The 12,373-nt window shown below is 48.4% G+C and overlaps 1 protein-coding gene across 2 annotated transcripts in view; it reads right to left on the bottom strand.

The window, feature by feature from the left end:
* IL18RAP (interleukin 18 receptor accessory protein) overlaps nt 1-12,373 on the bottom strand; it is a 275,544-nt gene that overhangs the window by 104,731 nt on the left and 158,440 nt on the right. The gene's annotated exons all lie outside the window — the stretch shown is intronic.

Here is a 12,373-nt window from a genome sequence, read left to right as displayed (position 1 = left end):
TGCTGGATGGGTGCTTGAGGGCAACACAGCAGCCACAAGGGGGTACTGACACTACAGTCAGTATCTCCGCTGTTCTCCTCCTGAGAAAGTCAGTCTCACATGCATTACACACAAAGGGCCTGATTTTGACCCTGGCGGACGGCGGAGGCCGTCCGCCAAGGTACCGCCGCTGAATGACCGCACTGCGGTCAAAAGACCGCGGCGGCCATTTAGACATTCTCCAAAAGAGCGCCCGCCGGCCCAGAGGAAATGCCCCTGCAACGAGGACGCCGGCTCAGAATTGAGCCGGCGTAGTTGCAGGGGTGCGACGGGTGCAGTTTGCACCCGTCGCGTATTTCAGTGTCTGCTTAGCAGACACTGAAATACTTTGCGGGGCCCTCTTACGGGGGCCCCTGCCGTGCCCATGCCATTGGCATGGGCACGGCAGGGGACCCCAGGGGCCCCGCGGCACCCCCTACCGCCATCCTGTTCCTGGCGGGCGAACCGCCAGGAACAGGATGGCGGTAGGGGGTGTCAGAATCCCCCATGGCGGCGCAGCAAGCTGCGCCGCCATGGGGGATTCTAAGGGCAGCGGTAAACCGGCGGGAGACCGCCGGTTTGCCTCTTCTGACCGCGGCTGAACCGCCGCGGTCAGAATGCCCTGCAGGGCACCGCCGGCCTGTCGGCGGTGCTCCCGCCGACCCTGGCCCCGGCGGTCTTAGACCGCCGGGGTCAGAATGACCCCCAAAATGTTACATTAGCAAGAACATCATCTTCTAGCATTTGGTTCTCATGGGAAACTTTCACTTATGAGCACATTTAAACAATGCAAATGGAAAATCACAGTCTAACTCTCTAAGACAGCCATTTAATAAACGTTAAGAAATACAGATTTGACATGAGGCCTGGCAAGTAAGCTAAGACCTTTGCTAAGTTAAGGCCTATAAAAAATAACAATAGGACATAATGGATAACCTTTAATATGACATATTACTACATTAGTCAAACATTTATTCAACATTTCACAATATTAGACTATTAATAAGTACACTTCGTGAACATTGGCGGCCATTCTTCGTAATCATATTTTCAAACGCGTGCATTATTTTGCTATGTTATTATGGCCCATATTTATACTTTTTGACGCTAAACTGCGCTAACGCAGTTTAGCGTCAAAAAATGTTGCGCCGTCTAACGCCATTCTGAAGCGCCATGCGGGCGCCGTATTTATGGAATGGCGTTAGCCGGCGCTAGCAGACCGGCGCTGCCTGGTGTGCGTGGAAAAAAACCACGTAGACCAGGCAGCGCCGGCGTAGGGGGAAAATGGCATTAGGGCGTCTTAAAATGGGGCAAGTCAGGTTGAGGCAAAAAAATCGCCTCAACCCGATTTGCGCCATTATTTTCGACGCCCAGACGCCATTTAAATGACTCCTGTCTTAGTAAAGACAGGAGTCATGCCCCCTTGCCCAATGGCCACGCCCAGGGGACTTATGTCCCCTGGGCATGGTCATTGGGCATAGTGGCATGTAGAGGGGCACAAATAAGGCCCCCCTATGCCACCCAAAAAAAATTAAAAAATATAAAAAATTATACTTACCTGAACTTACCTGAATGTCCCTGGGGTGGGTCCCTCCATCCTTGGGTGTCCTCCTGGGGTGGGCAGGGGTGGCAGGGGGGGTCCCTGGGGGCAGGGGAGGGCACCTGTGGGCTCATTTTGAGCCCACAGGCCCCTTAACGCCTACCCTGACCCAGGCGTTAAATAGTGGCGCAAATGCGGGGTTTTTTGACCAGCCACCTCCCGGGCGTGATTTTTGCCCGGGAGTATAAATACGACGCCGTCATTTTTTTAGACGGGAACGCCTTCCTTGCATCTCATTAACGCAAGGAAGGCGTTCATGCAAAAAAATGACGCTATTTGCCCATACTTTGGCGCTAGACGCGTCTAACGCCAAAGTATAAATATGGCGTTAGTTTTGCGCTGAATTTGCGTTGAAAAAAACGACGCTAATTCGGCGCAAACGGAGTATAAATACGGGCCTATATTTTCAACACAAACCTATTATTCAGAATACATGAACACTCATTAATATTTTTTATTAAAGCACCTGCGCTAGCAGTTCCAGTAAGCTTTTCTTTTTTCAGTATTTTCAAATGTTTCCAAATACTGTAAAAATCTGTGGTTATCATTGTTTATTCTTTTTCACACCATACATGATGACGAGGAATGATGCTTTTCCAATGCTTATAACAAAATTTGCTTTCATTTCCTGGGTTCCCTCATTCATTTCTATTGTGATTTATTCCTACATTCTAATAAGCTCCTAACTACCTTGTTTGTACTTTTTTATTGGATTTACTCTATAAAGTAACTTTAATGATTCTTAACTCCGTGCCTACCTAATTTTCCAGTACTGAAAGCCCTCTTTCAATAGTTCAGTCCCATCCCATGTCACGGATGTGCATGAATGGAAATGTGTTTGCACCCAATTTATATTTGAATGCAGCAAACAAGGGGTTCATGCTAGGTATTTAAAACCCCATCCTGTCCCACAGTTTTTCAGAGAAAAGACACAGTTTTGCTGAATGAAAAAGTTCTGCTTATGGCATGAGTTATATATTGCAGGGTAATCTGAAAACCAACTCAAGGAATTTTAAGTTAGCATGTCAGTCTTTGTGTTTTTTAAAACGATGCAGAGACTTTGTTCTTTCTAGCTATTTATGATAGTTGAGCAAAGCACTTTGGCTTTGTATTCAGTGCAATGCACTCTGGTATAGTTCTTTTTTTACATTAGGTAAAGAACGAGCAAAGCTCCATGTGTTTCCATTAAATGCAGTCACAGGGTTAGGTTTACTAAGGATCAGTGCTGAGGTAAAGTCACACGTCGGCCCTCAATACAACCCTGGCGGTCAAAGACCGCCACGGCTGTTTTGGAGGTTCCACCGCCAACAGGCTGGCGGTGCAATCTCGCATATTACAACCGCGGTAGAAGCGCCACGGTCGCACTGCCGGGACTGGCGGTTTTCTGCCACGTTGGTCCCGGCGGATTTAATCCTCCAGGGCAGCGCTGCTTGCAGCGCTGCCGAGGGGATTACGAGTCCCCTTCCCGCCAGCCTTTTCATGGTGGTAGGAACTGCCTTTGGCATGGGCAGTGCAGGAGCCCCCTGGCACAGACTCATAAAGCTTTTCACTGTCTGCACAGCAGATAGTGACAAGCGCGACGGGTGCAACTGCATCAGTTGCACGGCCGCAACACCGCCGGCTCCATTTGGCACCGGCTCCCATGTTTGCGCCAACATCCCCGCTGGGCCGGCGGGCGGAAACTCGGTTTCCGCCCGCCGGCCCAGCGGGGATGTCATAATGGCCACCGCAGGAGTGCATCTGCATTGGCGGCCGCAAGGCAGTTACAACTGCCCGCCATAGTTGTAATGAGGGCCAAAGTGATGCAAAGCAGTGCAAACATTTGCAAAGTTATTTGCTTTCCAGTACAAAAGGTATTTTGCTGTGGAATTGTACCATTTTCTCAGAGCAAACAGCCCATTGGCCTGCTTTGCACCACTTCAGCCCTGCCTATGAGTGGGTCGGTGTTTTCTGACCCCTACATAAACCTGTGTTTGCGCAGGGTTTGAAGTTATGAGTTGGGTAGTATTTACCACATCTCGCAATTACCAGGTGAGCTAAATATCTCACCCTTTGTTAAATTCCAGCAGATGCATCCCACTGAAATTTAACAGAGGAAGTGTACAGTTATCTCACACAAACTCGTATTTTTAAATGTAACTTATTACTATCAGAGACAGGTCTCAAAAGCCAGTGCACAAATTGCAACCCCAATTTATGACCCTTCTTTCAGTACATCCGGCCCAAAGTTACTTCAGGCCTGGCTATGATGAAGGTAATCTACTCTTGGTAGAAAATCCGTAAAGTGGCCGTAGGAGCCTGTGCATCGAGAGAACAACAGAATGAATGAACACATGAAAAACAATTAATGGTGCCTAGAACGTAGCTTGATTGTTGTCAATGGAGAATTAATTGCAATATAACTATTTTCAATATACAATTGACTAATTTCTAAGAAGAAAAGATGATTCTGTCACTTTTTTTACTTCATGCTCGAAGGCTTAGACATGCATGCTCTTTCTATGTATGCAAAAATCCAACAAGTCGAAGTCGAGATATGAATTTTTAAAGATTAAGGCCCTCATTAAAATCCTGGCGGACTGTGATAAAGCGGCGGTAATTCCACCAACAGGCTGGCGGTAAATATCACCAAATTATGACCATGGAGGAAAGAGCTCAGACAGACAGACACTTTACCACACCGACCTCCAGGGCAGAATTAACAGACGTTAAGTGGTGGTAGCAGCCAACAGCTAGGCGGAAGTCAATGTTCCACCCACTGTATTATGACAGCCCAATCCGCCACCTTTTCCTGGGTGGTACCAACAACATCAAAAGCTTGGCAGAAACACTGCTCAGAAGGGAAACGACTCACCATTGGAGACTCAAGGAAGAACCACGCTGCCATGGAGCCTAAACTGCAGATCTTCCCAAAACTTTTCTACCTCCTGCTCCACCATGAACACCAACGACGGCAAAGGCACCACGGTGAGTACAGCCACATAGCACATGAGGGAGGAAAAAGAGAGTGACACACACATGCAACACTCAACACCCCCACCACCAACACCATACACACAAGCAGATGCAGTAACATAACATATTTACCCCGTACCCCTCAGGAATAATGCAAAGACCCCAGGAATAGATGAAAGTGAGTGTAATAATATTAAACAGTAGAAATACGAAAATTCAATCTAAAAGTATTTACATATGTACAAACAAGGGACTCGGGCCAGTCCTCAATGTGCGTGGGCCACAGGGCCACATTAAAAAGTCCAAGGCCCCACTTGACTCCTGCAACAACACGGAGAGAACGCTGCAGGGGCATCAGTTCGAAAATAGACAGGCACCTCAGGGGGACAGGGAACGGGGGGGGCACCACAGCCGGCAGATGGAACAACACCACTGGTCCTGGAGGGGGCAACATTCCCTGGGCTTGGTCCTGGGAGTGCAAGGCCACAGTCTCTCAAGTGGGTGTCTTCACCACTGGTTCTGGAGGGGGCATAGTGCCCTGTGATCTTCATCCTGGAGAGGATGGGGTGAGTGGGTGCCATACCCACTGGTTCTGGAGGGGGCATCAAGCCCTGTGATCTTTATCCTGGAGAGGATGAGGTGAGTGGGTGCCATGCCAACTGGATCTGGAGGGGCATTGAGCCCTGTGATGCACATCTTGGGGATTGCAAGGTCACAGTCTCTCAGGTGGGTGTCATACCCACAGGATTTGCAGGGGGCAGGCCGCACAACAGCCCATGGATGCAGGACTACAGACTGTCTGCCGGCGGTGACGGCTGCTCAGTGGTGGTGCTGCTGCTGCTGGTGGTGGTGGTGGTGATGCGGGGAGGCTCCTGCCCAGCCTCTGCAGCCTCGGACGGCTGCCCACTGCTGTTGGTGTTGCTGGTGGTGCTGCTGCTGGTGTTGGTGATGGGGGGAGGCTCCTGCCCAATCCCTGCAGCCTCGGACGGCTGCCCACTGCTGCTGGTGGTGCTGCTGCTGGTGGTGGTGGTGAGAGGAGGCTCCTGCCCATCCCCTGCAGCCTCAGACGGCTGCACCACCATGGTTGGTGGTGAGGGCTCCGACTGAGTCCTAGCACCAGGCCCCTTGTCCATTCTGCCTGCTGGTTCAGGCCCCTTGCCCTTCCTGGAAGCAGCTGGGGATTCCTCCTTACCCTTCCTGGCAGTAGCTGGAGGTGGCACCTTGCCCTTCCTGGAAGCAGCTGGGGGTGGCACCTTGACCTTCCTGGCAGCAGCTGGGATGGCATCTTGAACTTCATGGCAGCAGCTGGGGAGGGCTCCTTGCCCTTCCTGGTAGCACTTGGGGCAGGGACCCTTTCCGTGTGGCTGGCTGGTGGCCTGGATCCTTTACAACCACGAGTTGCTGTGGACACTACTGGGCCGGTGGACTGGGTGGCTGAGGTGCTTGCCTGGGTTTTACACACCCTGGCTAGATGTGAAGGACGGGGGAGGGGTAGGAAAGAGGTCAATGGTTCAGAGGAAAAGCTGCCTAGGGACATTTGGGTGGGAAGAGGGAGTAGATCTGGGGGTGGAGGAAGAGGGAGTGGCTGTAGGAGGTGTCTGTCTGCTGTGTTTGGGTGCAGGTGCATGGATGGCTGTTGGGTATCTGAGTGCTTGCGTTTGTGTACTTTGGGAGGGAGGGTGACAGACACACTGGGAGAGGACACAGGGGACGTGTGCATGGATGTTGGGGTGGTGAGTGCCAGTGAGGTGTGTGTTCTGAGAGGTGTGCTGGTGCTGGAGGTAGTGGATGAGGAAGTAGTGCATGCAGGTGTGAGTGTAGATGCAATTGGGAGGGAGGTGGAGGACGAGGAGGAGGGGGCCACAGTGGAGGCAGTAGATGTTGGTATGTCTGCATCTTGATGGTGTTTGTGTGAGTGCCTGTGAGATGATGTGTGGTGCTTGTGTTTGCCATGTCCACTCTTGTGTGTTGTCCATTGTGCATGCTCGTCCGCCTGTGTGCTTGGGATAGGTTTGGGTTGAGGGGAATGGGATTGGGCAGAGGAAGTTGGAGGGGGGGACGTCAGAAACAAAGACAATGGCTGACATCAGAGAGGAAGCCAGAGCCTGGATTGATCTCTGTTGGGCCGCCAAGCCAGTGTGAATTCCCTCCAGAAATGCATTGGTATGTTGCATTAGGGCTTCCAGCCCCTGGATGGCATTCACAATGGTTGACTGCCCAACAGAGATGGATCTCAGGAGGTCAATAGCCGCCTCACGGCAGCAGGGCTCACTGGGGCGGGGCCTGAGGTGCCTGGGGCGAAGGAGATGCCCACCCTCCTGGGTGAGCGGGCATGGGAAACTCAATGAGGGGCTGCTGGGAGGGCAGTGCTGGTACAGGGGGTGGTGGCTGTACCTGTAGCTGGTGGGGTCACAGAGGTGTCCATCACCACCAGGGAGATTCCATCAGAGGAGGTATCCGTGTCCAAACTGTCCCTTCCAGTCTCTGCTGTGGTGCTCCCCTCGCCCTTCGTCCCACTGGTGCCCTCAGCGTCGGTGGACTCCTGTGGGATGCAGCTCCCTCCGTCACCGGTGTCTCTGCTCCTCTGCGAGATGATGTGAATGCACATTAGGACAGGGTGACAAAACAAAAAGGGGGGGAAGAGACAAAGGATACACTTGGTCAATGGCTACACCAACACCACCGTTGCACTACCAGTAACAATGCTAGTCACCAGGGAATGGGGAAGGACACATACCGCCAACTGCAGCATACTTTGGACCCATACAGACCTGCCCAGTAGTGGATTCCTACTAGCTAGGTTGGAGGAATTTCACATCAGATCCATGCCTAACATGGGACCTACTCTGCAATGTCAGGCATGGTCTAGGGGCACCCACAAACACACATCCCCCACCCGGACACCACCCCACCAGGCATAAGTTGTAGTGATGGGCAATGTACTCACCCCCTTGTGGCTGCTGTGATGCCCTCAAGCGCCCATCCAGCTCTGGATAATCCACTGCCAGAATGCGGGCCATCAGGGAGGGTCAGGGTTTGATGGGCACCCCTTCCTCGTTGGGAGGCCATCCCCAGCTGGGCCTCAGCCATCTTCCATGCCCAGCTTCTCAGGTCCTCAGACCGTTTCCGACGGTGGGTGCTCCACATGCCGTAGACCCCCAGGGTCCGCATGTCCTTGCCAATGGCATGCCATATACCCTTATTTTGATGGGCGCTGGCCTGCAGAGGAAATATACACCGGGAAAGGTATTAGTTAGACCGTCCTGCCTGCTACACTCATGGCCCACCATAGCCCTTACATCCCCTTTTGCACAGACATGGCCCAGCATACATGCTGTACGCTGCCCAGGGCCCATCCACCAACCCCCCCTCACATGAGGCCTTCACACACAGCAATCCATGCATTAATACCCCATGCATTGTGCTCACAGTGTACTCACCTGTTGGTCTGGAGGCCCATACAGCAGTCAGTACTGGGGTAGAAACCCATCCACTAGTCGCTCCAACTCCGCTGAGGTGAAGGCAGGTGCCCTTTCCCCAGTCACACAGGCCATGGTAGGTTCCAGACACAGGTCACAGCAGTACATGCAGTGGTGGTCCTCTCCTGTTGAAGGTCAGGTAGCAAGTGATTGAACAGACAGAAAAGGGCGGTGACGTCCGCAGCAGTGCATATCGTCACCGCCGGCGTACATCACCTTTGGTCACTCTATCTCATAAGGCCCAATTTTGTCCAATGAGGCATTGCACAGTAGATCCCGATCGCCTCCCGCAAGGGCGCACAACGTCAGCGGAATTACCTCACTTCCACCTGTCCCTCTATACAGGACAGGCGGACGCCATTTCAGGGGGTGGGGCAGTGCATGGAACATAACTGGGTCACAGATTACAATTGTACATACAGGACATATGCCACTAATACATTTAAAATTCACATCATGCATTGCACTGTAGTGGCTACAATGTACATTTTATGACCGGCTCCTCACTCTTTTGCCCCAGAGGTTGCAACCCCTGCGGATGAATAGGAGATGGAGACATCCCCTGTGTACAGACCCCTGGTGGACTTGGCAACAAGGGAGGACAGGCACATTATCCTCACCTACAGACTTGACAGGGCCACTATCACGGAGCTGTGAGCCCAATTGGAGCCTGACCTGGTATCTGCTATCCGTCACCCCACTGGGATCCCCACTCTTGTGCAAGTGCTATCTATGCTCCATTTCTTGGCAACTGGTTCTTTCCAAGTGACAGTGGGCTTGGCAGCAGGAATGTCACAGCCAATGTTCTCAATTGTGCTGACAAGAGTGTTGGGTGCCCTGATTAAACACATGTGCAGCTACATTGTTTTCCCCCAGGTGGAGGATTTGCCCACACTGAAGGCTGACTTCCATACAATGGGACATATCCCCAACATAATTGGGGTGATTTATGAACCTGTGTATTGGAGGACTGGAATGGCTGAGGGAATGAGTATTGAGAAATGATTGGCCTGTTTTATTGATAAAAGGGGTACCAGATTTGGAAGAGAAACTACAAGATAAAAGTGAATCTACTGTGGTCTGGGCTGACATGTTGAGCTATGCTAGAACTCTAAGTCTAGGGCTGTATACATGGCAATCTTAGTTTTCAGTCTTTAAAGTAAACCCACAAAGGCCTATGGTTTATAAAGGATAACTGCAGGTAATTCTGTACCCTGCTAAATGAGGGTGGGGTACATATCAGAAGGCCTTCGAGTGGAAAAATCCTTAGCCTAAGACAATTTAGAAACTTTAGAAATCTGCTGAAGACCATATGTTGCAGGTGGAATCATAGCGAAAGCTTGACGAAGTAATCATGGGAGTATATAATTTGCATAGGGCAGCCCCTTTTTCAATCCTATTATTATTCTGCAGTTTCCATGTAGCACTACTAGAGGGCAGCACTTGAACACAAATCCACAGAGAGGCTTTAAAAGTGCTTACCAAACTACCTCTTGTCGGTTATTTATGAACCTATAGATTGGAGGACTGGAATGCCTGAGGGAATGAGTATTGAGAAATTATTGGCCTGTTTTATTAAGAAAAGGGGTGCAAGATTTGGAAAGAAAACTACAAGATAAAAGTGTTAAAGCACAGATAATATCTGAGAGATAAAGAGAGTGTTGTCTAGTCTGTAATGCTATGCTATATCATTAGAACTTTATACATCGCAATCATAGATTACAAACTTTACAGTAAGCCCACACATTCCCAGGGTCTATATAGAGGATTACTACAGGTAATTCTGTACCCTGCTAAATGAGGGTGGGTACTTATCAGAAGACCTTCGAGTGGAAAAATCCTTAGCCTAAGACAATTTTGCAACTTTAGAAATCTGCTGAAGACCATATGTTGCAGGTGGAATCGGAGCGAAAGCTTGGCAAAGTAAGCATGGGAGTATATAATTTGCATAGGACAGCCCCTTTTCAATCCTATTATTATTCTGCAGTTTCCATGTAGCACTACTAGAGGGCAGCACTTAAACACAAATCCACAGAGAGGCTTTAAAAGTGCTTGCTAAACTACCTCTTGTTGGTTTTTTATGAACCTATAGATTGGAGGACTGGAATGACTGAGGGAATGAGTATTGAGAAATTATTGGCCTGTTTTATTTATAAAAGGGGTGCAAGATTTGGAAGAAAAACTACAAGATAAAAGTGTTAAAGCACAAATAATAGCTGAGAGATAAAGTGAGTGTTGTCTAGTCTGTAATGCTATGCTATGCTATACCATTAAGACTGTATACATCCCAGTCATAATTTACAAACTTTACAGTAAGCCCACAGATGCCCAGGTTCTATATAGAGGATTACTACAGGTAATTCTGTACCCTGCTAAATGAGGGTGGGTGCTTATCAGAAGGCCTTTGAGTGGAAAAATCCTTAGCCTAAGACAATTTATCAACTTTAGAAATCTGGTGAAGACCATATGTTGCATGTGGAATCATATCGAAAGCTTGGCGAAGTAAGCATGGGAGTATATAATTTGCATAGGACAGCCCCTTTTTCAATCCTATTATTATTCTGCGGTTTCCATGTAGCACTACTAGAGGGCAGCACTATGAACACAAATCCACAGAGAGGCTTTAAAAGTGCTTGCTAAACTACCTCTTGTTGGTTTTTTATGAACCTATAGATTGGAGGACTAGAATGACTGAGGGAATGAGTATTGAAAAATTATTGACCTATTTTATTTATAAAAAAAGGGGTGCAAGATTTGGAAGGAAAACTACAAGATTAAAGTGTTAAAGCACAAATAACAGCTGATAAATAAAGTGAGTGTTGTCTAGTCTGTAATGCTATGCTATGCTATGCCATTAAAACCTTATACATCCCAGTCATAGTTTGCAAACTTTACACTAAGCCCACAGATGCCCAGGTTCTATATAGAGGATTACTACAGGTAATTATGTACCCTGCTAAATGAGGGTGGCTGCTTATCAGAAGGCCTTTGAGTGGAAAAATCCTTAGCCTAAGACAATTTGGCAACTTTAGAAATCTGGTGAAGACCATATGTTGCATGTGGAATCATATCGAAAGCTTGGCGAAGTAAGCATGGGAGTATATAATTTGCATAGGACAGCCCCTTTTTCAATCCTATTATTATTCTGCAGTTTCCATGTAGCACTACTAGAGGGCAGCACTATGAACACAAATCCACAGAGAGGCTTTAAAAGTCCTTGCTGAACTACCTCTTGTTGGTTTTTTATGAACCTGTAGATTGGAGTACTGGAATGACTGAGGGAATGAGTATTTAGAAATGATTGGCCTGTTTTATTGGAGGCCTACTTGGACATTTCCTGGCCCTGTCCTCATTATCTTGGTGATCTTCAAGCAGGGCGGTAAGGCAGAGTTCAAGGCCCTCAACTCCGTTTTCTAGAAACATTTGAGTTTTTGGCTTTGTGATTTACAGTGTGTGTGATTTATGCTTGGCACTTAGCTCTTGCAGTTCGATCGGCAGAGTGTGCGATCATTTCAAAGCATTTGAATCTTGATGGTTGAATCAGCAACAGTGTGCGCGATTCATTCTTGACAAATTAACCCTTGCAGTTCGGATCGGCAGAGTGCGCGATCATTTCAAGGCATTTGAATCTTGATGGTTGAATCGTCAACAGTGTGTGTGGTTCATTCTTGGCAATTAACCCTTGCAGTGCGGATCGGCAAAGTGCGCAATCATTTCAAGGCATTTGAATCTTGGTGGTTGAATCAGCAACAGTGTGCGTGATTAATTCTTGGCAATTAACCCTTGCCGTTCAGATCGGCAGATCGCACGATCAATCCAGGTACTTGAGTCTTGATGCGCAGTCTGACAATAAGGTGCGCAATAACTTCTGGACAATTGAATCTTGAAATTTAGATCAAACAGAGTGTGATCTTTCTAGACAAAACAAGTTTAGTCAGTTTGCCAATTCAACAGTATCATTCATGAATCCTATAGCAGTTAATTATTTGGGGAATGAATGTACTCATTGACTCTTGTTGTGATGTAATTGAAATTCTAAGGATTAATTTGAGAGAGTTCAATGTTCAGATTATATGATTATGAAAAAAATCACGTTATTGAAATGTTCTTGATCTCTCATGATATTAGAGCATGAAGAATTAAAACAAAGTTCATGAAGATTAATGTGAGTGACCTTGCTATTGTGTTCTTAACTCTTGCTTCCACAGGTCTCCTTCCCGCTGTTCCCAACCTAAACCCCATCCCCTGCTTGGCCATTCTTTAACTCTGTGTTATGATAGCTAGTAGAGTTTGGAGCTACCAAGAGGTGTACATTTTGGGA

The sequence above is a fragment of the Pleurodeles waltl genome, chromosome 8 (genome assembly GCF_031143425.1).
Source record: "Pleurodeles waltl isolate 20211129_DDA chromosome 8, aPleWal1.hap1.20221129, whole genome shotgun sequence".
NCBI lineage: Eukaryota > Metazoa > Chordata > Amphibia > Caudata > Salamandridae > Pleurodeles > Pleurodeles waltl.
This window is presented reverse-complemented; position numbering and strand designations above follow the sequence as displayed.